At 40.7% G+C, this 27,386-nt stretch overlaps 1 long non-coding RNA gene across 2 annotated transcripts in view; it reads left to right on the forward strand.

Moving 5' to 3' along the window:
• The window catches only part of LOC120883578, a 28,960-nt gene extending 3,283 nt beyond the window's left edge, over positions 1-25,677 (forward strand). Inside the window, exons 2-4 of one of the 2 annotated variants that reach the window (XR_005725814.1) lie at positions 20,578-20,755; positions 22,632-22,835; positions 25,362-25,677. This is a non-coding gene — a long non-coding RNA (uncharacterized LOC120883578). Of the gene's footprint in view, positions 1-20,577; positions 20,756-22,038; positions 22,234-22,631; positions 22,836-25,361 lie in introns of those variants that run through there. The other variant, XR_005725813.1, reaches the window with a different exon arrangement.
• The last annotated feature ends 1,709 nt before the right edge of the window (positions 25,678-27,386 follow it).

The following is a 27,386-nucleotide window of genomic DNA, read 5'->3' on the forward strand; positions in this document are numbered from 1 at the left end:
TCTGTGTGTACAGTCTGTTTGGATTTGTTGTTAGATTTTGGTCTTTGTTTTGGTTTGCTTTGGTTTTGTCATCTATGGCCCTTACAAAACCTGTGGATGGGCTTCAGGAGGTCTATAAATTCCTTAAACTTGAATGAAAACAAATACTTTTAAAGGAAGAAGTATAGCTTCTATCAGCTTTTCAAAGTCATCTGGACCCCCCCCCACCAAAAGGATAAGAGCACTTATCTATATTTGCTCCCCCAAATGATATCAAACACCATGGTGATAGCTATCATCTGTGTGTACATTTATAACATAATGATATATATATATATATATATCTGTAGCCCAGGTCTCACTTCGAATCCCTGGGCCATAGGTCCATGAGCCATATGTCCCATAATGTCTCAGTAGTACCTCATCAATTCACTCATCCAGAACTCAACTCTTGCCCTTCTTCCCCAAACCAGACATTCACCTAAGCTTTCTGGTCTGGTGGCACTGTTAGCTACCCAGCTCCACAAACCAGAAACCTAGGGGTCATTCTTTCCAATTCACTATCAAATCCACTACAAATCTTTCATATCTCACCATCTCTACTTCCACTAGAATAATTCAAGCCATTTCCATCTCTCACCTGGAACTACTGCTTTACCCTCCAACTAATTTTTCGAATTTCATCCTTGTTGTTCAGTCGCCAAGGTGTGTCTCACTCTTTGTGATTCCATGGACTGCAGCGTGCCAAGCTTCCCTATCTTCCACTATCTCCCACAGTTTGCTCAAATTTATGTCCATGAGGTCCATGATGCTATCTAACCATCTCATCTTCTGTCATCCTCTTCTTTCGCCTTAAGTCTTTCCAGTGTCAGGGTCTTTTCCAATGAGTTGGCTTGTCACGTCAGGAAGGCCTGCCTTCCCAGAAACCATTTCATCCTTACCCATTTCCAATCCCATTCTTACACAACAGCAAAGTGAATTACTATGTGTGACTTGGAGCATAGCTTCTGATAAACATTTTCAATTGCTCCTTATTCTACTGAAAATAATGTGTGAACTTCTTTGACCTACAAAGTCCAGTGTTGGATGTGGCCTGCCCAACATTACACCTTTACTGGCACTCCTATCTTTCACCTTCCTCCCATCCTAGATCTTTCCCTACTTCACCTCATTCCAATCACAAGCCTTCTTTCAGTTCCTCAAACACATTGCACTTTCCTGCCCTTGGGGGCTTTGCACAACCATTTCTTTCTCTCTTTCCCTTGTTTCCTTGCTTGGCTAACCCTCGCAAATTCAGCTCTTGGCTTAAATATGTGTACATCAGTTCTTGATAAAGGCCTTCCCTAACTATTCATTCTTTCCTTTATTTTCTGATGCCCTCCATTTATTTTCTTTATAACCGTCATCCCAATTTTAATTACCTGTGAGTTTATGTATGTATTTAACACTATCTCCCCCACCAGATTTCAACTCTGTAAAGATGAGGACTTATTACAGTGCCAGAATTTTTCTAGAAGGGGCTTAAAAGTGGTAGTCTTTTTGAGAGAGGAAATGGTGTGTCTTGAGGCTATGTTTGCATGGCACTTTACATAAGACTGAAAAAGTATCAGTTTTCCATGTTTGTAAAGGGCAAAGGAGTTTTGGAATTAAGCGGAAGGGACACAGAAAGCATTTCCCCTGCCCTCCCAAGAAGCCATCTCTTCATGCTGCTGAGTCGGTTCGGTTTATCACCACAGATCTAGCACTAGATGAAGCCTTGCATGCCCTTCCCAGGTGGCACTCGTGCTGCTGCTAAGTCGCTTCAGTGGTGTCTGACTTTGGCGACCCTATGGACCATAGCCCGCCAGGCTCCTCTGTCCATGGATCCTCCAAGCAAGAATACTGGAGTGGGTTGCCATGCCCTCCTCCAGGGGATCTTCCCAACCCAGGGATTGATTACCACCGGACACTAGTGGTCAAGAACCTGCCTGCCAATGCCAGAGATATATAGAGACAGGTTCAATCCCTGAGTTGGGAAGATCCCTTGGAGGAGGCCATGGAAACCCACTCCAGTATTCTTGCCTGGAGAATCCATGGACAGAGGCGCCTGGCGGGCTATGGTCCATAGGCTTGCAGAAAGTCAGACATGACTGAAGTGACTGAGCACACTCATGAAGCCTGACATATGGTAGACTGTCAGATGTTTGTTGTCAAATGTGAATGAATGAATTTACAGTCTCAAACACCATCTCTGTTAAATGCCTTTCCTGACTCTCAGGCTAAGGATTCCTATTCTGTTCATCTTTTCCACTGCATTTACAATCTTGAGTAAGTACCTTGTGTAGTGTCTGTCTTCCATTAGTCTATGTTGCATTCATGTTTTGCTTTTACAAGTCTAACTACTTTCATATGGTATTTGATCATTACAGCAATACCAACACTAAAAGCTGTAGCTACTATTATCTATATTTGTTATAGATGAAGAAACGGAGGAAGCTTTATATGTATTATTTCATTTAATCATTGGAATAATTCAGGAAGTAGGTACTATCATCATCTCAATGTTTACAGATGAAACTGAGGAAAGCTTAAAATTTCATTTTACAGAGTAGGAAAAGATACTATTAATAAATAACTCTCTTAAAGTCACAGAGCTAATAAACAGCACACAGCCTGGATGCAACACAGGAAGCTTGGCTCCCGGGTCAAACTCTTGATCAGTACAACCAAATGAAGCTGTAGGGATCCAGCCTCTGGGATCCAAACCCTTTGGATTATCTGTTTAAGCACCCAGACCCTGACTTTTCATGAGCAGGTACCCAACTCTTCCATCCTTAGCACCTATGTAGGACCCAGTTTATGATGGTACTCAGTAATAAATATGCTGAGTAAATGAATAACAAATTTTCAATGATTTTCACAATCACAATGCAAAACTAACAATGAAATGACTAAGCTTCCCAGTTTTATAGAGAAGAAAAATGAGGTTCACAACTTCATAAGAGGAAGCGATTTGGCTTACTGGCCTTCTGGCTGACTCCAGCCTCTTTGGGATTTCTTCTGCTGCTTCCGCAAAAGGCTAGAGGACAGTTTTGAGGAAGGGCTACACCTTAGGGAAAACCAAAAAAGAAAAAATAATTGTAAAAATGCCATAGCACTCACTGCCTTTCCTATGAAAAGTGACCATTAAAGTACTTCATGGTGTTCACCTAACAAGCTCTCTATTTCCTTTAGTTCCTCCTAAGTTGTTTTGTCCCTATTTAGCTTGAACCACACATGCCTCTGTGTTTGTGTGTGTGTGTGTGTGTGTGTGTGTGTGTGTGTGTGTGTTCGCGCGCACGTGCGCGTGTTGGAACAAGAAGAGGAGGAGAGCTGTGAGTCAGATGTCTAGAAATCAGGGTCTAGAGGCCACCACAGACTCGTTTCTGTTGCTAAGCAAATCATGTAATCTTTTCTGTCTCTGCCACAAGACAGAAAGCCAGGGATCTGCGTTCTTCTCAGGCCACAGTGTCCTAGGATATGGTGGGTCACGTGTCACTGAATGTAGTTTACAAACTCACTGTTCAGACCATAGTATCCATGCTTGGAGGAATGCTCACTGCTGGCATGTAGCCCATCACGTGCTAGTGACCCAGTACCCCTGGAGGAAAAAAGCCCTGATTTGTGGCACCTGCCAATTTTGTGGTGTCAGTATTCCCACCACAGCCATATTCCAGCTACCAACAGTAGACACAGCTCACAAAATTCCTGAAAATGTAGGATTCTGCTCTAATGAGCCAACACAAATCAGTGCCAGCACACTACTGCTTATAAGTACCTCCTTGCATGGATAGGGAGAGGAGAAATACAAGCTAAGCTGTTCCTGGGAATTTCCCTGTGTTTAGATATAATGATTTCACCTCTGATGACAAAAAAGAGCAATTATACTGGAGATGGGGAAACTAGGTTCTAATATTAACCTTCTTAGAAATAACATTTATTTCTTAAAATTTCAATTTTAATAGGAATATTATTACCTACTTCACAGGATGGTTGGTTATCTAACAAACACTTATATAGCACTTGGTTATCTAATGAACACCTATAAAGCACTTACTATCAGCTAAGCACTATTTAATCCTTTACACATTTACTTATTTAATCTTCATAACAACAGTTTATAATCAAAGCTATGGTCTTTTCAGTAGTCATGTATGGATGTGAGAATTGGACCATAAAGAAGGCTGAGCACCGAAGAACTGATGCTTTCACATTGTGGTGCTGGAGAAAGACTCTTGAGGGTCCCTTGGACAGCAAGGAGATCAATCAATCCTAAAGGAAATCAACCCTGAATATTCACTGAAAAGACTGATATTGAAGCTGAAGCTCCAATACTTTGGCCACTTGTTGCAAAGAGCTGACTCATTGGAAAAGACCCTGAGGCTGGGAAAGATAGAAGACAAAAGGAGAAGAGGGCAACAGAAGATAAGATGATTAGATAGCACCACCAACTCAGTGGACATGAATTTGAGCAAACTCTGGGAGACAGTGAAGGACAGGAAACCCTGGCCTGCTGCAGTCCATGGGGGTCACAAAGAGACGAACACAACTTAGCAACTGAACAAAAACAGCTATTATCAACTGAAAGAGGTAAAAGACCAAAGCACAGAGAAGTTAACCACGTTCTCTAAGGTCACACAACTAGCAGTAGTGCCAGGATTTGAACCTGGCTCCAAAGTCTGTGCTCTTACACTTTAGGGCCCCAAGTCAAAGCAGCTGCCTGATTTTATAAATAGAGTTTTATTGGAACACAACCATGTCTGTTTATTTACATAAATAAACATTTTTGTTTATGTAAAATTTATATAAATAAACATAAATCTGCGTTTGTGTTACAACAGCAGAATTGAGTAGTTGTGACAGAGACCACATGACCACAAAGACCCAAATATTTATCATATCTGGCCCTTTACTGAAAAGGTTGGCTGCTCTATGGTATCCTGCCTATTTGTATGGGGAGAGACAATGATTTTCATTAAGAACCTAGTAACTCCTAAGACCAAACTGGTTCTGAAATTGTTTTCTGAGCCAGTAAGACAAGTGACAAATAATGTCAGGGTTTGTAATTGTACCCTGTCATTTGTACCATAACAATTTCGCCACTGTCCCCTGACATTTGTACTATAACAGTAAGGTGTGAACTTCAGTAACAAATGATCCATGATAACAACTATTAGTAGAAACATATACCTGATGTCATGGGATCCCAACCTCACAGAACTGGAATTAATTCAGAAGTTGTTCATCGCAACCTTGACTCTCCACCTGGAACTATTGTATTGGGTTTCTGAAGTTAATGCCCTAAATCCTCCATGATCATCCTCCCAGCCCTACGTGATGACTCCCAATATGTGTAGTCATGGCTTCTTTTACAACAGAGCAAAGTCACCTCCTTTATGGGGCTCAGGCGCCAGGCTCACACCTGTCATTCTGTCCCCAAGACAGCTCCTCCATGTGGCTGTTTCAGATGCCAAGCAGAGAAACTCCCGAACGCCTGTCATTCACTGGCCTCTTGGACAGTCGTTAAAAACTTCCCCTGCCTTTGCAACTACTTCCTGTGAGCCTCTCAGGGACTACTAGTCACTCGTGACCTGTTTTCAGAGCTGATAGTTCTGGGCTTCCAAAGCGAACGAGGAACAAGCGCAGCTACAGGTGACTGTTTCCTTTACACTCCAGGCAGCAGAAAAGAATTGCTCAGTGAAGGTGAAAGGACCGGCATAGGTCAGCTGGGTGGGAATGATTGCCTCTTTGAAGTCGATAGAATTTCATCCTGCCATAAACTATGGGTTCATAACTCAAGATCACTAGAAGGCTGTTTATTATCGTCTGTTTGCTGAAGACAGTTGCTTCTTTATAGATATAAAGAAAAAGAACCCTTTTTGTTTTGTTTGCTTTTCTTGTTTTTCTTCTTTTCTCAAAAGAAAAAATACCTCTACCAAATTGGCAAATTAAGACAATACTGTACTGATTGAGCTACTGTATGGAAGTCCCATTACCAAGGAATTTCTTTCAGGAACATTTCAAAGTAAGTTGATCCAAAAGACAACTCCACCATGAGGTTACCTGGAACCTAATCCAGGCTAGAAAGCAGAGTCCAAACAGCTCAAGGTTTTGCAAATTCTACAGCAGCTTCAGGCACAAAATGATATAAAATAAGGTGTTAAGGTGGAGAACACCAGCAACATCTCACTATTTCCTTATTGTTTTTTGACACTGGACTCTTTAAATATAAATTGTTTACATTGCCCACAAAGAACACCAAAGTGAAACCTCTTGAGAGTTTTACTAACAATTCCGTTTATAATTTTTTAACCTTATATGATTTCTTTAGGATACCTTTAAATACATTTCTGAACTTAGTTTCATTTTTAAAATATAAATGAAGTTGAAGTCTCAGGATCTTAAAGATCTCAAATATTCCTTCAAGGGAATATTCCTTTGGGTGTCTGAAACACTTGATTTTATCTCTCCATTAGAAATTATGTGTTCCTACAATTAAAATTCATGCTTAGTCTCACTCTCCTTCATACCAATTAAATATTCACAGACTTATTGCAAGCTCCAAAAGAGAAGGTACAGTCATATTCACCTTTTTATCCCTCACATGTGACTATAGAAGCAGGTAGTCAATATTGTTATTGTTGCTATGTAACCTCCATGAAGACAAACTTTCTCTATTTTGTTCATTCCTATAACCCCAGCAACTAGAACAATAAACATTAGGTCGTAGCCTCTCAATAGAGTTTGAATAGATTAGCCTACAGCCTTAATAAATGTAATAGAAGGAGTTTTAGAATTTTTAACTTTTTAGAAGTTTTATTAAATCCGGCCCTCCTTGTAAAAGTCAATGATCAATCAGAGAAGTAGAATCAGTAGAAGATATCTGTTTAGAGATTTAGTGCAAAGAATTGGCCTACACAATCACGGGGACTGACTAGACAAGGCTGAAATCCATAGGGCAGACCATCAGTAAAGGTAGGCTGGAACACTCAGGTGGATTTCTTCTTCTCTAGACAAGTCAGCCCTGCTCTTAGGACCTTTCAACTGATTCAACCAGTTGATCATCTTCGATAACCTCCCTACTGAAAGTCAACAAAGGACTTTAATCATATCTACAAAATACCTTTGTAGCAATACCTTGATCTATGCTTGACTGAGTAACTGGGGACTCTAGTCAAATTGACACATTAAAAAAGACCATCATATCCCTCGAATACCTATTTTGGAACTTTGAAAGTGACTCCTTCCATTTATGTGTTTATTTCTTTATCTTATTTTGGGTAAGAAGGAATAATCCTATATGTATCAAGTTTCTTTAGAAATGTTCACATCATCTGCTCAAGATGTTTCAATAATAGAAACCTAATAACAAATTAGCTGGGTAAATTAAAGGACCAGCATGCCCTTGCAAAGACATTTCTCCTCTATTAACTCATATAAGAGTTTGAAACAGAAAATGCTTACATAGAGACGGTCAGTCAGACATCATTCATAATGGAGAAAAATGGTGGAAGGGAAAACCTAAAGATAGTAAAATTGGAATGTAATTTATAGCACATCCGCATGATGGAATATTATGTAAACATTTAATAGTATATTTACAAAATAAAATAATAAAGATTAAAATGACAATAAATTGAATAGAGAATAAGAAATCATTACAGAAAACTGTTGTCCCAAAACTTAATTCTTGGAAAAATTTGACAACATTGACAAATCTTTATCTAGATAATTAAGAATATTTTTGAATATTTTGATAATTTGAGATTCAAGAATATCAAGAATTACCAAAATCAAGAATAAAAAAGAATATCATCACCTATATTATAAAAACTAAAAGATTTGTAAAGGAATACTATGAATAATTATAGTATTCAACAAATTAGATACTAAACAAAATGGGTTCATTTCTAGAAAGATGCAAACTATCAAAACTGACTCAAGCAGAAGTGAAAATCTGAGTAGACCTGTAACAAAGAGATTGAATTCGTTATTTTCTAAAGTTTCCACAAAGAAAAGCCTAGGACCAGATGACCTCACCAACAAAGTATATAAACATTTAAATAAAGAAGAATATCAATTCTTCACATACTGTTCTAAAAGAGAAAATAGAAGCGAACATTTCCTAACTCAGTCTGTGAGGCCAGCGTTAACCTAATAAGCAAAACCAGACAGAGACATTGCGAGAAACTACAGACCAACATTCCTTATAAATATGGACACAAGTGTCTTTAAACTAGTAGAAAAACAAGTCCAAAAACATGTGAAAAGGATTTTATACCATCATCAACTAATATTTATCCCAGGAATATAAAGGTTGATCATACATATGAAAATCAATAAATATAATACACCATGTTGAAGGGAAAAGGAGAAAGGGGCAGCAGAGGGTCATAAGGTTAAATAGCATCACAGACTCAAAATGGACATGAATTTAAGCAAACTCTGGGAGATTGTAGAGGATAGAGGAGGCTGTTACTCTAGGCTAGGGCAGTTCATGGGGTCGCAGAGTTGGCCACAACTTAGTGACCGAATAACAACAACAGCAATACACCATGTTAGATATAAAGAACAAAAACCATGTGATCTTCCCAATAGATGCAGAAATTTTGGACAAAGTTCAGTACCCTTTCATGATAAAAATTTGCCAAAGTTCACAGCATCATTCAAACAATCATAAAGTGGAAACAATCCAAATGCCCATCAGTTGATGAATGAGCATTCCGTATAATGGAATATTGTTTGGCAATAAAAAGATTGAATAAGCAAATCCACAGAGACAGGAATGTAGACTAATGTTTGCCAGGGGTGACAGAAGGAGGTTCAGGGGTATGAAGAAGTAACTGCTAATGAGTACAGGGTTTCCTTTTGGAGTAATGAAGATATTCTGAAATTAGGTGATGATGGCAGTTATAGAGTTCTATGAATATGCCACAAGCCACTGACTTGCATGCTTTAAAACTGATTTTTATGGTATGTGAAAAATAATAAAGATATTTTTTAAGTAGTATATTTACAAAAAGTTTTTAAAAACATAATAAGGGCTCCAGGCCATGGTTCACTTGTGCCTTTACTTAGCCCTTATATCCCTCCAGGTATCATAATCTAATTCAGTAATCAAATTAGACTGACAGAAGACTCCAAATGGAATGGTACTAATCCAGTACCTCTCAGAATTACCCTGAAGGCATTTCATCTGAATATTTTCTGCGTAGCTTTTATCTAAGTTCCTGTTATAAATAGCCATATGGAACTAACTTTTGCATTTTTTGCATGAATACTGAAAACATTGCCCATCCTATTATCAGGTCATTTATTGCTACCATATTATAAAATACTTTATGAAAATAACATTTTACAATTTATATTCAGAAGAGCAATGTCCTTTAGGAATTATTCTTTTTACTTACCAAAATTATACAACTGATTGTGATTTCTTTTTAGCCTTGGGGAAAGCTCAATTGAACTGTAGCAATTATGTTGATTGAAATAATTAACATATTTGTATCTCCATTTTTTCCTTTGTTTTTCTTTTTCTATTCATAATTTGCTACGTTATAGCATGGAATCTAAGTTACTTCAGATCTCAGTATTTGAAGAATTGGTGTAGGACTTTGGACTGAGTGTCAGTATTTAATTGTACCTTACATTAAATCAGGATTTCTCTGTATTGATACTATTGCTATTCTGACCAAGATAATTCTTTGGTGAGGGGAGGCTGTCCTGTGCATTGTAGTATATTCAACAGCATCTTGGTCTCCACCCATGAGATGCCAGTAACAAGTCTTCAGTTAGACAACCAAAAATGTATTCAGACATTGCCAAATGTCCCCTGTAGGGCAAAACTGCCCATAATTAAGAATCACTTTCTTAAATCATCATTGAAAAACTGACCCCCATTACTCTTTCCAGGCAGTCTTAAGGTGACAAAAATTCATCACTCTAGATGGATAGGTAGGTAGGTAGATAGATAATAGACAGACAGATAGTTTCATGCTTTGCTCACTTATTTGAGATGAATCAAGGATGTCTCTGAACTGGATGTCAGTCCCTGAAGCAGAGCTACTTCCACAGAGATCTTTAAAAAAAGAATTTTCTAATCTTTCATTTGAACCCAACAATCCATTAAAAAGAAAATTAAATCTTAGATGAAGAAACAGATAAAGGAATATGATCAATTTCAGGGCTAAACTCCAAATTCAGTGCTGCTCTTCTTACTGCCAGGAAAACCTTCCTCTCTGTCTACATATAGCATCCCTCCCCAGGTGGGTAAGGATGGGAATGAAGTCCTATGAGGCTAAAGATAATCTTCTAAAGTGATCTAAGTATTCCAGTCAATACCTAGAAAACGGACTACCTCTTCCCAGAGTACACTGTATTCCAATCTAACTAAAATTCACAAATTTCTATTAGCTCTTAACTTCCTATTTACAGGGAATGAAAGGGATAGAAGAATGAGTTAGACATTAGTAGGAAACAATCAGATCCTAAAGTAGGGACATTCCATAAGACAACTAAGACAACTGGTCTGAACTATTCCAAAATGTCAGTATCTTGAAAATAATCAGAAAACAAAATCATGGATAAACTATTTTGGAATAAAATAGACCAGCCATCATAGTAATTAAATGCAACATGTGGACCTAGATTGGAATCCTGGTAGTATCTAAAAGGATTCTTAGAATAAAGAGAATTTTGAATTTAGATTTCATCAGTCTTATTTTTCTTATATGTGATAATGGTGGTGTGGTATAATAGGAGATTGTTCTAATTCTTAAGAGATACTTGGGGAAACTATTTTGGGATAAAGTGCCATGATATCTGCAACTTTCTAATTGGTCGACAACAAAAAAACAACAAAGGTAGATAGACACATATAGTAAAATATTAACATTTTTTGAAGTTTAAATGGAAGGTGTGAAGTTTGGTGTACTATTCTTTCAGTTTCTCAAAACTTACGGAATATTTTCATTTTTCATAGAAAGTTCAGGGGAAATTAACAACCCTCCTTAAATGCAATGATTCTTAAAGAGTAACCCACAGGTCACTTTTGGTTGGAGAAGGTCCATGGTTATGCTTCAAGGACTCCACAAGCTCCTTACAGTTGTGAGCTGATGCAGCTCTACCTTTCTCTATAGTTCTCATTCAAATGTTCAAGGGGGTCGGTCCCATGCCTTCAGAAGGGCTGAGGCCTATAGGCTTGTCTGAAGATTTTAGGTCTGATGCCTGCCAATGTGAGAGATTTTTGAGTTGCAACTCAATTGCAATTGCTACTCCAATAACATGTAGGCCACAGGACCTTAGAACTGAAAGGAAGGAAAGTTAGGAATGATTTAATTCAACCCTAGAGACAGCAGCTCTGAAATTGACCTTGTCCAGGATCAGGCAATTAGCTCACTCTCTGTTCAAAGAACGATCTGGTTCAGTCACTTGACCTCATCCAACTTCTATGTGGACTTGAAAAGCCGAAAACATCCTGTCCCTGCCTACTCTCCTCCCCAGGATCATTCCTAACCTGCCACAGGGTGTCCTTGGGGTTCTTCTGACATGAGCAGCATACACAACCTTAGAGCATTTGCTCTCCTGGTCCTTCTTGCCATGCTCTTCCTCCAAACATTTGCGTGGCCAACTGCTCACCACCCCCCTCAACCCCTCCCACTCTTTTACGCCTGCTCTGGTCTATCCTTAAGGCTGAATACCTGTTTAATACTGCAGCTCCCTCCACCACCAGCCCCAAAAGTATGTGGTCCCACTATCTATTATTTTCCATATCAGCTATGACCTTTGAACATTCTAGAAATTTTTCCCGTCTAGTATCAGTTCAGTTCAGTTCAGTCGCTCAGTCGTGTCCGACTCTTTGCGACCTCATAGACTGCAGAATGCCAGGCTTCTCTATCTATCACCAACTCCCAGAACTTACTCAAACTCATGTCCATTGAGTTGGTGATGCCATACAACCATCTCTTTCTCTGTCATTCCTTTCTCTTTCCACCTTCAGTCTTTCCCAGCATCAGGGTCTTTTCTAATGAGTCAGTTCTTCGCATCAGGTGGCCAAAGTATTGGAGTTTCAGCTTCAGCATCAGTCCTTCCAGTGAACATTCAGGACTGATTCCTTTAGGATTTACTGATTCGATCTCCTTGCTGTCCAAGGGACTCTCGAGTCTTCTCCAACCCCACAGTTCAAAAGCATCAATTATTTGGCACTCAGCTTTTTTTATAGTCCAACTCTCACATCTATACGTGACTGCTGGAAAAATCATAGCTTTGACTAGATCAACCTTTGCTGGCAAAGTAATGTCTCTGCTTTTTAATATGCTGTCTAGGTTGGTCATAACTTTTCTTCCAAGGAGCAAGCGTCTTTTAATTTCATGGCTGCAATCACCACCTGCAGTGATTTTGGAGCCCCCCCAAATAAAATCTGTCACTGTTTCCCTTGCTTCCCCATCTATTTGCCATGAAGTGATGGGACCAGATGCCATGATCTTCGTTTTCTGAGTTTTAAGCCAACTTTTTCACTCTCCTCTTTCACTTTCATCAAGAGGCTCTTTAGTTCTTTGCTTTCTGCCATAAGGATGGTGTCATCTGCATATCTGAGGTTATTGATATTTCTCCAGGCAATCTTGATTCCAGTTTGTGCTTCATCCAGCCTGGCATTTTACATGATGTACTCTGCATATAAGTTAAATAAGCAGGGTGACAATATACAGCCTTGACATACTCCTTTCCGAATTTGAAACCAGTTTGTTGTTCCATGTCCAGTTCTAATTGTTGCTTCTTGACCTGTATACAGATTTCTCAGGAGGCAGGTCAGGTAATCTGGTATTCCCATCTGTTAAATAATTTTCCAAGGTTTGTGGTGATCCACACAGTCAAAGGCTTTGGCATAGTCAATAAAACAGAAGTAGATGTTTTTCTGGAACTCTCTTGCTTTTTCAACGATCTGACAGATGTTGGCAATTTGATCTCTGGTTCCTCTGCCTTTTCTAAATCCAACTTGAACATCTGGAAGTTCATGGTTCATGTACTGTTGAAGCCTGGCTTGGAGAATTTTGAGCATTACTTTACTAGTGTGTGAGATGAGTGCAGTAGTTGAGCATTACCACAATTGTGCAATTACCACAATTGTGTGGTAGTTTGAGCATTCTTTGGCATTGCCTTTCTTTTGGATTGGAATGAAAACTGACTTTTTCCAGTCCTGTGGCCACTGCTGAGTTTTCCAAATTTGCTGGCATACTGAGTGCAGCACTTTCACAGTATCATCTTTTAGGATGTGAAATAGCTCAACTGGAATTCCATCACCTTCACCAACTTTGTTCGTAGTGATGCTTCCTAAGGCCCACTTGACTTTGGATTCCAGTATGTCTGGCTCTAGGTGAGTGATCACACCATCGTGATTATCTGGGTCGTGAAGATCTTTTTTGTATAGTTCTTCTGTGTATTCTTGCCGCCTCTTCTTAATATCTTCTGCTTCTGTTAGGCCCACACTATTTCTGCCCTTTATTGTGCCCATCTCTGCATGAAATGTTCCCTTTGTATCTCTAATTATCTTGAAGAGATCTCTAGTCTTTCCCATTCTATTGTTTTCCCCTATTTCTTTGCATTGATCACTGAGGGAGGCTTTCTTATCTCTCCTTGCTATTCTTTGGAACTCTGCATTCAAATGGGTATATCTTTCCTTTTCTCCTTTGCCTTTAGCTTCTCTTTTCTCAGCTATTTTTAAGACCTTCTCAGACAACTATTTTGCCTTTTTTGCATTTTTTTTTCTTGAGGATGGTCTTGATCACTGCCTCCTGTACAATGTCACGAACCTCTATCCATAGTTCTTCAGACACTCTAGCAGATCTAGTCCCTTGAATCTATTTGTCACTTCCACTGTATAATCACAAGGGATTTGATTTAGGTCATACCTGAATGGCCTAGTGGTTTTCCCTACTTTCTTCAATTTAAGTCTGAATTTGGCAATAAGGAGTTCATGATCTGAGCCACAGTCAGCTCCCAGTCTTGTTTTTGCTGACTATATAGAGCTTTCCATCTTTGGCTGCAAAGAATATAATCAATCTGATTTCTGTATTGACCATCTGGTGATGTCCATGTTAGAGTCTTCTCTTGTGTTGTTGGAAGAGGGTGTTTGCTAGTATGCTTATTGTTTATTGTCAGTTTTCCCCATTGGAATACATGCTCTGTATATGCTCCAAATATAGAGATCTTTATTTTATTTATTGGTTTGTCCCAAGTGCCTAGAGCAATGCCTAGCACAGAGAAGATACTCAATCCTGGAAATTTTTGCTGTATTAATGAATATTTTCTCTTTGCAAACTAAGATGTAATTTCAACTCCAAGGGGACCAAAGAGAAGAAGAAAATTAATAATAAGTAGTAGAAGGGGGGCTTCCCTCGTGGCTCAGTGGTAAAGAATCCACTTGCCAACGCAGGAGACAAGGGTTTGATCCCTAGTTTGGGAAGATCCTGCATGCCTCGGGGCAATTAACCCTGTGTGACACAACTATTGAGCCTATGTGCTGGGAGCCAGCACTACTGAGCCCAAGTGCTGCCACTACTGAAGCCCACATGACCTAGAACCCACAGAGTAGCCGCCGCAATGATATGCCTGTGCACCTCAATTATAGAGCAGCCTCTGCTCACCAAAATTAGAGAAGAGCCCATGTAGCAGTGAGGACCCAGCACAGCAAAAATAAATAAATAAATAAAATAAAAATAAGTAGTGGGACTTCCCTGGTGATCCAGCGGTTGGAATTCCATGGATTCCACTGCAGAGGGGGCAGGTTCAACCCCTGCTCGAGGAACTAAGATCCTGTATGCCACACAGCATGGTCCAAAAAAAAAAAAAAAAGTAATCATAATAATAAGTAGGAAAAGTGAAGGAGAAAGGTCATGCCGGAGTTTTTCCTTATTTAAAAGGTAGGATTTGATGAAATGGATGTATGACCAGCAGCCTGTCCTGTCAGCTAGCACTGCTTCATACATGGAACAGATTAGCAACATCTTTTCCTGCCTGAGGGCTTACATGTTGCAATTCTCTTGTAATAAGTTCCTAAATATTTAATACCTGAATGACTTTCTAATAGGGTGTTAATTTACTACATCCCAGGCATAATTAAGAAGCATCCATTCAGGTTGGTTGAGATTAAAGGCCACAAGTTTAGCTTGCAGAGCCAAGTAAATAAGAAAGGTTCACAGGCATTCTGTGGAGGAGCGTTTACACAGAGGAGCGTTTGCATGCACACGCTAACCCTGGCAGCTGTGTTTTTCTAAGATTCATCCTCTGCTTCAGGCCCAGTAAGCTTCCTTCTGTTTTGAGTGTGAAGTTGAGGTGAACCCAGAGTGCCCAGCACCCAGTGGGGCTCTGTGGTGGCTCCCCCAGTAGTCACTCTTCAGAAGACCTTAACCTGGTGTTTATGGAGACATCCCATCTACAGGTGTGGCTGTGGGTATCTGCTGCTAAACTTCACCAGAAACAGGCTAAAGTCAGAGAGCAAAAAGTGATAGCTGTGGAAACTAAACATTCCATATGTTTTGATAGTAACTTTTCGTTGTAAACACTCATGTATTATCTTACCATGACCTCAAGTTTTAGAGGAACAAATAGACTGACTGGTACTCTGAAGGGATTCTGAGGAAATCTAACAAAATATAGTTAGATTTTTCTTTTTCCATCCCCAGCATGTTGCATGGGTGGAGAGACCCAGGGCCTTTTAGGAAGTTTCCCCATATTGCATAACATTTCTCATCACTGTGGGCCGATCTCATTCTTTTTTTTTTTTTTTGACTCAAGGTTACTTGAATCATTACTGGCTTCCATTCATAGTGACAAGCCATCATCTCTCCTCACATATTTCCAGATTGCCAGACATAAGAAAAGGAGAAGGCAATGGCACCACACTCCAGTACTCTTGCCTGGAAAATCCCATGGGCGGAGGAGCCTGGTGGTCTGCAATCCATGGGGTCGCTAAGAGTCGGACACAACTGAGCAACTTCACTTTCACTTTTCACTTTCATGCATTGGAGAAGGAAATGGCAACCCACTCCAGTGTTCTTGCCTGGAGAATCCCAGGGACAGGGAAGCCTGGTGGGCTACCGTCTATGGGGTTGCACAGAGTTGGACATAACTGAAGTGACTTAGCAGCAGCAGCAGCAGCAGACATAAGGAAAAGAAGTTTAATAAGAGTTTCCTTAAAAAAAAAATTCATTTTTGTGGTTGCTGTTGCCATTATTCATTGAAGAATTATTTAGTGAATGACTAAATGTTTAGTGTTTAATAGAATGTGCCAAGCACCAGAGAAATATTAGTACAAAAACACTGCTCCTTTTCCAAGGAGTTTATAGTCTTGACTCATAAAACAGAGAAATAAGAAACCAGAAAGTTGAAATACAGAAAGAGAGAGGCAACAAAGGAGGTAAGTACAGATTGACTCTCAGTAGGAAATGCTACGGGTGAAAATTTTAAAAACAGGAGGCAAGAACTAAGACAAACATGCCACTACCTGGAGAAGGCACTGAGAGCATTTTATATATTTCCTTTGAATTGTTTTAATATAGTTGTGTACATCCTGAGGGTAGAATCTGCTATTCCACCTTTTTTTTCACTTAATATAAGAACATAAGCATTTCCCCTACATTATTCAAAACTAGTCATAAGCATGTTTTAGCCCTATAAAGATGCTATAATTTGCTTATCCTATTCCTCATTGTTCATCACTTACAAGGCACATTGTTTTCATCCAGATTAAGTCATTCATCCCGCATTTATTGAACCCTTGGCTGTCAGGGGTCAGACGCTGGGCTAGGTTTGAAGATGTAAACTGAGTCAGTCTAGAGAGACCTCAAGGAACTCAAAAAGTGACAGAAGACCTGGGAAGCAGGCATCCAATATGAAAATAAGGTGCCAAGAGGAGGCACAAGGGGTTACAATAACCCAAAGAGGAAGGGACCTACAGGGACCACACATTGGGTGGCTTCAACAACAGAAATATACTTTCTCATAGTTCTGGAGACTAAAAATCCAGGATGAAGGTGTTTGGTTTGATTTGGTTTCTTATACGGTCTTTCTCCTTGCCTTGCATTTGGTGGCCTTTCACTGTGTCTTCATGTGGTCTTTCCTCTGCCTATGTGCACCCCTGGTGTCTGTACATTCAAATTTCCCCTTCTTGTAAGGACATTGGTCAGATTGAGTTATTGTATCCTAAGGGCCTCATTTTAACTGAATCACCTCTTTAAAGGCCCTATCTCCAAAGACAGTCTCAGTTTGAGGCTTTGGGTGGGGTCAGGGCCTTAAGACAAGAATTTTAAGATGTAATTTAGCCCAAAATGTTTAGTGACAAGAAAATGCTTCTGGAAGGTGACAATTTGCTCATTGTAGAAGGAGGAATAAAACTGAAAAGTGGAAGGAAATAGAAATAGTATGTATAATATAACACATATAATGTTTGGGGTTGGCCAAATGACCGAAAAGTTCAATCAGGTTTTCCTGTAAGGTGTAAGAGAAGAACATAAATGACTTTTTGGCCAACTCAATGTATATGTTAAGGTCTTGTTACTGTTGTTTAGTTGCTAAGTCATGTCCAGCTCTTTTTGTGACTCCACGGACTATAGCCCACCAGGCTCTTCTATCCATGGGATTTCCCAGGGAAGAATATTAGAATGGATTGTCATTTCCTTCTCCAGGGATCATCCCAACCCAGGGATCGAATCTGCATCTCCTGCATGAGCAGGTGGATTCTTTACCACTGAGCCACCAGAGAAGCCTATATTAAGGCCTTGGGACATGAACAAAGATACTTCACGTACAGAGGAACTACAAGAATTTCAGCATGACTAGTGCAAAGGGTGGAAAGAAAAATGAGGAGTGCAGAGGCAAGTATAAATAATTCTGAAAAATATAAAGTTTTGTCCGTATCTCTGATTGTTTCACTGAGACTGACTCTGTTGGAATGACGGAGCCAAAGATGGGTTCTGCCCACGCCACACTGCACTCTTTCCCCATGTTTTCTGTGTTGATACTTAATCAGTCATTGAAGTTTCCCAGGCTTTTCGCTAGAGATCAAACGCTTGCTTCAGGGCAGTCACCAGCAGCCTTCAGCAGCCTGCCATCTCTCCAGGGAGTCCTGGATACACATCTAGTCACTTCTGTGCCCTCTTTTCTGCTAGGTTTCACTACTCTCTCTCCATCTAGTCAAGGCTATGGTTTTTCCTGTGGTCATGTATGGATGTGAGAGTTGGACTGTGAAGAAGGCTGAGCGCCGAAGAATTGATGCTTTTGAGCTGTGGTGTTGGAGAAGACTCTTGAGGGTCCCTTGGACTGCAAGGAGATCCAACCAGTCCATTCTGAAGGAGATCAGCCCTGGGATTTCTTTGGAAGGAATGATGCTAAAGATGAAACTCCAGTACTCTGGCCACCTCATGCGAAGAGTTGACTCATTGGAAAAGACTTTGATGCTGGGAGGGATTGGGGGCAGGAGGAGAAGGGGACGACCCAGGATGAGATGGCTGGATGGCATCACTGACTCAATGGACGTGAGTCTGAGTGAACTCCAGGAGTTGGTGATGGACAGGGAGGCCTGGTGTGCTGCGATTCATGGGGTCGCAAAGAGTCGGACACGACTGAGCGACTGAACTGAACTGAACTCTCTCTCCAAACTTGCATGGAAGACTCAGGCTCCTAGGTCTCCAGTTCACCCTCAGAAACATCAGTCATGCCGTTTGAATGGGACACAAGCAAGGAATTAAACACCATGACTGGGACTTCCCTGATGGTCCAATGGTTAAGAATCTGCCTGCCAGTGCAGAAGACACAGGTTCGATTCCTGGTCCAGGAAGATCCCACATGCCTCAGGGCAACTAGGCCCATGTGCTACAATTGCTGAGCATGCCCTCCCTAGAGCTCTTGTTCCAAAACAAGAGAAACCTCCACAATGAAAAGCCTGGGCACAGCAACTTAGAGAGTAGCCCTCCAGTTACTGCAACAAGAGAAAGCCCACGTGCAGCAACAAAGACTCAAGGCAGCCAAAAATAAACAAAAATTTTTAAAAAACACCATGGTTTCCATTTCTCAATATCCTCTCTTTTGAACTAGACTATCAGTTACTTGGCATGTCTCATCTCCTTGAATGATCACAACCTGGCACTATAGTGAAACTAGGGAAAGATCATTGGTGAGTCTTTTTGCTCCCCAGAACCTCAGTTTCTCTACCTGTAAAATGTGGAACATGAAATTTTTGGAATCTATGCTTCCACCAAGCACACTAACATTTTTGCACAGGGCTTTAACGTGTTTAAAATACTTTTGATAAATAGGACCTTACTTAGTACAAAAATACCCGATAAATATTTGCTGACACAAATGACAGTGAGGACTCTGTGTTACCTGAAAGGAACCTGTTTTTGTTCAGTTGCTAAGTCATGTCTGATTCTTTGCAACCCGTGGACTGTAGTCTGCCAGGCTCCTCTGTCCATGGAATTTCCCGGGCAAGAAAACTGGAATGGGTTGCCATTTCCTTCTCCAGGGGATCTTCTGGACCCAGGGACTGAACCCACATCTCCTGCATTGGCAGGCAGATTCTTTTTTTTTTTTTTCATTATCCACATAACTTATTTCTCACAGTTCTCCTAACAAATGAACATTATTCAAGAACACGCTGTAAACACAGATAAGAAGAAACATAGAAAATGTTTTAAATGATGCCCAACAAAATCCAGCAGTTTAAAGAATGCATGTGAACTCTTGGCTCACTGTAAAGAGTAAATTTAATCACTCATTTGAATAGTAATAAAAATATAACCTTTTATGGCTCTTGGCAGGCAGATTCTTTACCACTGAGCCACCAGGGAAGCCTGAAAAGAGACTACTTAATGACAGTTTCCTCCAAGCATTAAACCTGAGAACCAGTTAAGATTTTTAAATGACTATCAGCCAGCATATGTAAGAATTAATTTTATTTCCTAAGTTTAATTCCTAAATATTGTCCAACCTGAGGGAAATGGTCTAAGCACAGTTGTCAGCTTAAAAAAAAAAAAAAAGGGAGGAAAGAGCACCTCCTTTGTGTAGTACTGTCCTGCTATGTTGTGAAAGTAGTGCTTTATTTTTAACAAACGTTGTTCCCAGTGTGTGTTTCTCAGTTGATTGGCATGCATTCAATATCTTCCTTATTAAGCCTTGGCTTTGTTATTCTATTTTACTTGATGTAAAACTCTGTTTTGAAATGCAGCTCTTCTCAAAAAAGTGCCTACCCATTCTGCAATAGCCATTCTGAATAGTAAGCTTGCTGTACACACCTGTTGGAGGCTAGCTCCAGGGTGTCCCAGGCAAGGGTGCTCCACCCCCTCAGGCGTGCCCTCTGGGTAAGCATAAGCTGTGTTGGGCTGCTGCCACCACCAATGGTTCTGGTTTCACGTGCTGTGTCTCTCATGCCGGTGCTGAGGACAGTGAACTTTTAAAAACAACCTTCCCTTTCTTCTCTAATCTGGTAGAAAAACAAAGCCTGAGGCAGGAACCAATCAAGGGGAAGAGAGAGCATCTAAATCAAATAAACACTGAACTTGACTTTCTCTGACACTTCTCCCCCAGGGATGCATGCGACAAGCTATCTTCAAAGCCTGGCTAAGGAGCAACATTTAAGGAGGAATGAAGAAAAATAAGGGGGGACCACCTCACACCTGTCAGAATGGACAGCTGTTCTCAGAAAGACAACAAATCACAAGTGTTGGCGAGAATGGGGAGAAATGGGAACACTTACACATTGCTGGTAAGATTGGAAGTTGGTGCAGCCACTATGGAGTAGTGGAGTATGGAGTTGCTTCAAAAAATTAGAACTATGTATGGCAAAACCAATACAATATTGTAAAGTAAAATAAATAAAACTGAGATTAAAAAAAAATTGGAACTACCATATGATTCAACAATTCTACTTTTGGATAATTTTCCAAAGAAAACAAAAATACTAATTCAGAAAGGTATATGTACCTCTGTATTCTTTGCAGCATTATTTACAGTTGGCAACATATGGAAGGGCCTAAGTACTCACTGGTATATGGATGGATAAAGAAGATGTGATGTGTGTGTGTGTGTGTGTGTGTGTTTGTGTGTGTGCAATGAAATATTAGCCATAAAAAGAATGAAACTTTGCCATTATGACATGGATGGATGTAAAGGGTATTATGCTCAGTGAAATAACTCAGAGAAAAACAAATACTGTACGATTTCATTTATATGTGGAATTGCAGAGAGTCGGACATGACTGAAGTGATGTAGCAGCAAAAAAAAACAAAACATAAGCAGACTCATAGATACAGAGAACAAACATGTAGTTGCCAGAGGGAAGGAGTGAAATAGGTGATGGGGATTAAGATGTACAAACTTCCAGTTACAAAATAAATGAGTCACAGGGATGAAAGGTAATGTATGACAGGGAATACGCTAGGAATAGTCAGTAATATTGTCATAACTTAGTAAGGTGACAGATGATAACTATACTTGTAGTGATCATTTTATAATATATAGAAATATCAAATTGCTATACTGTATATCTGAAACTAATACAGTGTTATATATCAATTATAATTCAATTTAAAATAGAAAAAGGGGAGAAGTCTTGTTCTATTATTGCCTTCCTCTTGTCATCTACCCTCGAACCTCAAAAAAGCTGAACCATTCTGACAGCATCATTTCCCCTTTAGGGTACTCTCAGGTGAAATTGAAAAATATCTGATTTTGAGCTCTCAGGTGTAAAAATTTCATTTTGCTAATGAGAAAGCCCAGAGGAAGAAGGAGGCTTCTGCCAAACTGGTGGCAGAGTGAGCGATAGAACTCAGAGTTCCCTTGACATGCTACCCATGCCTTCCCTAAATGGCCTTGCCCCCCACAAACTAGCTCTCTCCTAGTGTTCCTGTTGCTGTCAGACACCCCTTTCCTCCCAGTTAATGAGACCAGGAATCTGAGAGTCATTATTAACTATTCTTCTTTATCTCATTTTCCAGTTAATGAAGCTGATTGAATCTTACTTTAAAATGTCTTACCCTTTGGTTCCAGTTGCCATCACCCTAGGCAGTACTGCTTCAGTCCTTGCCTCCTGCTGGGCCCTTGCTCTGACCTCTCTCCAGTTCACCTAGCAGATAGCTAACATATTGATAATAGTTAAGAGTTGTCATGCACATACGTGCCAACGCTGTTTTGAAGTGCTCTACATTTTATTATCTCATGTGAAGTAATGAAAGTGTTAGTCGATCTGTCGTGTCTGACTCTTTCGTGACCCCACAGACTGTAGCCCATCATGCTCCTCTGTCCATGGAATTCTCTTCGCAAGAGTACCAGGGTGGGTAGCCATTCCCCTCTCCAGGGGATCTTCCCAACCCAGGGACCGAACTGAGATCTCCCTGAATCGAAGGCAGATTCTTTACCATCTGAGCCACCAGGGAATATTCCTCATAAAACCCTAAAAACTAGATGCTTTTATAGATGAGGAAACTGAAGCATAGAGCAGTTAAATAATACATCTAAGATAGCCCAGCTGCCAAGTGGCAGAACTGAGATTTAAAAAAAAAAAAAAAAAAACAGATAGTTTGGTGCCAAAGTCCAAACTCCTAACTACTGCACTGTATTGCTTTTTTTTTTTTTCCCTGCAGCAGCCGTATTACCATATCACTTCTCTGTCCAAGAACCTTCAGCAGCTCTCCTTTGCCACTGTGGGAGTCCAAGGGCATAGTTTGGCATTCAAATCACTGCCTGGTTTGGTCTGATGGTGAAGGACAGGGAAGTCTGGCTTGCTGTAGTCCATGGGGCTGCAAAGAGTCGGGTACAACTGAGCGACTGAACAACAAAGACTTCAGGTAAGTTAATTAAGTTCTCTGTCTCAATTTCCTGATGATTATAACAGTAACCACTTCATGGGGCTGTTGTGAGGATTAAAGGAGGCCACCCACCTAAAGCACACAGCTTAGTGCCCAGCACAAAGCAACTCTTGATCAAAGTTAGCTATCTTGAGTTACCTTTCCACACAACTTCCTTATAGAACTCCTCTGACCACCAGGATGTTGCTGCATATAAATAGTGCTTGTTGCTGAACCGCATGCTGGTGCAGTTTTTCCCTTCTAGAAATATTCCCCACTGCCAATCTCATTCCCATATGCCAACATAGCCAAATTCTCCCACTCGCCAGCCTCCCTTACTCAGTGGCCTCTCCCCTACACTAATCTGAATTCCTGGAACATTTATTCATCATTTGTTTAATTATTTCACAAGCACTTATCAAGTGCTTACTCTAATAATAACAGTAATTGTATTTGACACTGTAATTTAAAGGGCTTCAAGTGACAGCTATGCCTCTGTAATTCTTTATGAAAACGGTGGATGGCGGTTCCCAATTTAGAGCTGCTCTGGCTCCCCCAGGGGCCACAGGGAGCAGGGTGGTGATAAAACCAAGTCTCACTAAAATTGAGTTCCCCTGCTGAGTTGATGATTAACCTCTCTATCCAAAACTATATTCCCTTTCTTGTCCTGCTTCTGTTCCCCTCAAGACTGATGAGTATTTTTAAAAAGGAGGGCCTCCAGGATACAAAAGTTCCTCCATGGCCCCTGCTTCTTGTTTGGCCTTCCTTGAGTTTCCAAAGAACAGACTCAAGCAGTTAATGATTAAAACGATAGAGTCCCAGGACTCCTGCAGCTACTGGTGCTGCTGCTGCTGCTAAGTCACTTCAGTCTTTTCCAACTCTGTGTGACCCCATAGATGGCAGCCCACCAGGCTCTCCCATCTCTGGGATTCTCCAGGCAAGAACACTGGAGTGGGGTGCCATTGCCTTCTCCACCCAGGACTCCTAGTTCCTCCCAAAGATAGATTACAATTGGATGCATAATTTTGTATTGTTCTACATAAACTAAGAACCCCCACCTAGAGTCACCATCACTAGTATGGTGATTCCATACTGACCACAAGCATCAAGACCCCAGACTGATTGGAACTGGAAGGTTGATGATTAAGATCCTGAAATACTACCCTATTACCTCATCACCAACCAATCAGAAGAATGTCTATGAGCTGATCATGAACTCCGTGACCCTCATCCTTAGAGGTTACCTTGAAGACTCTTCCCTGAAGTCATCAGGGAGTTTGCAGCTTTTGAGCATGAGCTGCCCATTCTTCTTGCTTGTTCCTTTGCAAAAAAAAGCTGTACTTTCCTTGGTGAAGGAGACTGGCTTTGCTGCATATCAGGTGAGCAGACCCGAGTTCCTTTTGGTTACATTGATGCAGATGGAGCTCCCATCTTCAGGAAGCTTATAGCCTTTGTAGGCAAAGCAAGTCCTCCTCACAAGTGGTGAAATCCAGGGCATGCAGTGGCAAAGTCTGACAGAACAATTGAGAGGTAGTGCTGTGAATTTTCAGGCACAAGCATGGCTTCTGGCTGGGTAGACATATACTTCTTCAGACTGCCTGTAGCAGAGGCTGGCACACCCTGCTGGGGTGAGTCCCTCTGGAGCCCAGGGTCTGACAGCTGGTATGGCAATAGTTAGTTAGATAAATTCATTCTGCAGGATGCAAAGACAGGCTTCCTGGGAACTGCCTCTACAGGAAAGTTTAGTCTTTTGTTCTTTTCCTCAGGTATCCATTTATTCATACAAGTATCAAATATCCACATGTACATATGTGCATGTGCTTAAGTGCACCACACAACATCATAAGGCCCCTTAACATGGGCCTAAAGCAACCAAGCGGAGAAGGCAATGGCACCCCACCCCAGTACTCTTGCCTGGAAAATCCCATGGATGGAGGAGCCTGGTGGGCTGCAGTCCATGGGGTCCCTAAGAGTCGGACACGACTGAAGCGATTTAGCAGCAGCAGCAAAGCAACCAAGTGGGGTAGAGGAAAAAGACAGTCCTGTCTCAGCCACTTTCTAACTGTATGACCATGAGAAGTCCTAACTCAGAACCCAGTTTCCTCAGAAAAAATGGGGCTAACACGTCCCTCCCTTTTGTTGTCATCAGAATTCCAGAGAACAGCTAGAAACTTCCTGGCAGTGTTCCTGACACAGTAGCTACTTCAGTCATTACTGAAGAGGGGGTTGCATATACTTGGCCATTTGTCTTTTTGGAATAGCAGGAGCAGAGTCTAAGTGACAAGTCCAGGGTAGAAGTATCCTGGAATTCTCTCTTCCTATGGCTAAAAGGGGAAGAAAAAAAAAAAAAATGAACAAACTTGGCCTGAACATTCTTCCCAATTCTGCAGGGCTCCTTTCAAATTCACTTCCAGGCAAAATTAATACTGCCTCCTTCCCTGCTGCTTTTCCACAAGTCCATTTCAGCACATCATTGATTTCTTTTATTAGTGTGATTTTTTTATATATACCTGTTCTTCTCCCCAGGGCTATAAACCTCCCTAGAAGACAAGAGTCTTCACAATCTTTCTTTTTCCCACCACCTGTGACCCAGCATAGCCTCTGCCACATTACAAATCCTTGAAAACAAGTCCATAAGGGCCAACTATATGGGAGGTGGGGAAGGGGAAATGAGGAGGCCTCTCTTCTGCTTTAAGCTCTGTACCATATGGTATATACAAGTGGAAACTGAATCCCTAAATTTATTAGCATTTTATGGTGTGTACTTGCAAAGCTTTTTGTTATTATGAATCTTACCATTTAAACCTTTCAAAAATCTAATAAAATTTATCATTGAAATACATTTCATATCTTCTCTTTCTTTTACTTAATACTGTAGAGGTAATAGAATTTTGTTTCAATTCTCTGTGGCCTTCAGACAGCACTTGTCCCCTAGACACACAGGGACAGGGATTCTTAACCTGGAGGCTACAAGTTTCAGCTATCTCAGATTGCAGGCAAAATTGTATGTGTGTGTGTGTGGATGTGTGTGTGTAAGTGTGAACATGGTGTGTTTTGGGATGGGGTGATGCTCCATGGTTTTTAAGCGGGTTCTCATGAAGTTGTGTGATTTTACAAAGGCGGGCCAAATAATGAAAAAACACTAAGTGTTCACTGGAAACTCTTTAAAAAGATGGCACGTTTTTAATACAGATTGTGATGGATGATGAAAACTAGGTACTGTGTGATAATGTGGAATGGAAGAGATTGTGGGGCAAGCAAAATAAACCGCTACCAACCACACACCAAAGGCTGGTCTTCATCCAGAGAAGGTGATGTTGTGTATATAGTGGAATTGGAAGGGAGTCCTCCGTTATGAGCTTCTTCCAGAAAACCAAACAATAAATTTCAACAAGTAATGCTCCCAATTAGACCAAATGAAAGCAGCTACTTGATGAAAAGCATCCAGAATTAGACAATAGAAAACACATAATCTTTCATCAGGATAGTGCAAGACTGCATGCTTCTTTGATGATCAAGCAAAAATTGTTACAAGCTGGCTGGAAAGTTCTGATTCATCCACTATATTCATCAGACATTGCTTTTTCCGACGTCCATTTATCTTGGTCTTTATAAAATTCTCTTAACGAAAAGACTTTAATTCGTTGAAAGACTGTAAAAACACCTGAAACAGTCTTTTGCTCCAAAAGATAAACAGTTTTGGGAAGACGGAATTGTGCAGTTGCCTGAAAAAAACAGCAGAAGGTAGGGGAACAAAACAGGAAATACATTGTTCAATAAAGTTCTGGGTGAAAATGAAAAGTATATCTTTTATTTTTACTTAAAAATCAAAGGAGGACTTCCCTGGGGGTCCAGTGGTTAAGAATCCACCTGCCAATGCAGGGGACATGGGTTTGATCCCTGGTCCAGAAAGATTCTACATGCCTTGGAGAAACTAGGCCCATGCGCCACAACTATTGAGCCTGCGCTCTAGAGCCCAAGAGCTGCAGCTACTGAGCCCCCGTGTCTCAACTACTGAAGCTGGCACACTCTAGAGCCCATGCTCTGCAACAAGAGAAACCACCACAGTGAGAAGCCCACACACTGCAACAAAGAGTACCCCCACTCAGCAGTGAAGACACAGAGCAGCCAAAATAAATAATCAACCAATTCTTTTTAAACCGAAGGAAATTTTTGGCCAACCCAGTACCTTCATATTTGGTCTTCATCTCCAGAGCCTTGGTACAAGAACTTCTAAAACCCTTGAAACTTCCTGAGTGATAGAAGTGAAAAGAAGTGTTTTTGGTATTTTATTCATAATAAGCCCCTTTCCACCTTACCTGAGTTTATGCTAATGAGGTTCTGCTGCTGCTGCTGCTAAGTCACTTCAGTCGTGTTCGACTCTGTGCGACCCCATAGACGGCAGCCCACCAGGCTCCGCCGTCCCTGGGATTCTCCAGGCAAGAACACAGGAGTGGGTTGCCATTTCCTTCTCCAATGCATGAAAGTGAAAAGTGAAAGTGAAGTCACTCAGCCGTGTCCAGCTCTCAGCGACCCCATGGACTGCAGCCT

The sequence above is a fragment of the Oryx dammah genome, unplaced genomic scaffold (assembly GCF_014754425.2).
Source record: "Oryx dammah isolate SB20612 unplaced genomic scaffold, SCBI_Odam_1.1 HiC_scaffold_2, whole genome shotgun sequence".
NCBI lineage: Eukaryota > Metazoa > Chordata > Mammalia > Artiodactyla > Bovidae > Oryx > Oryx dammah.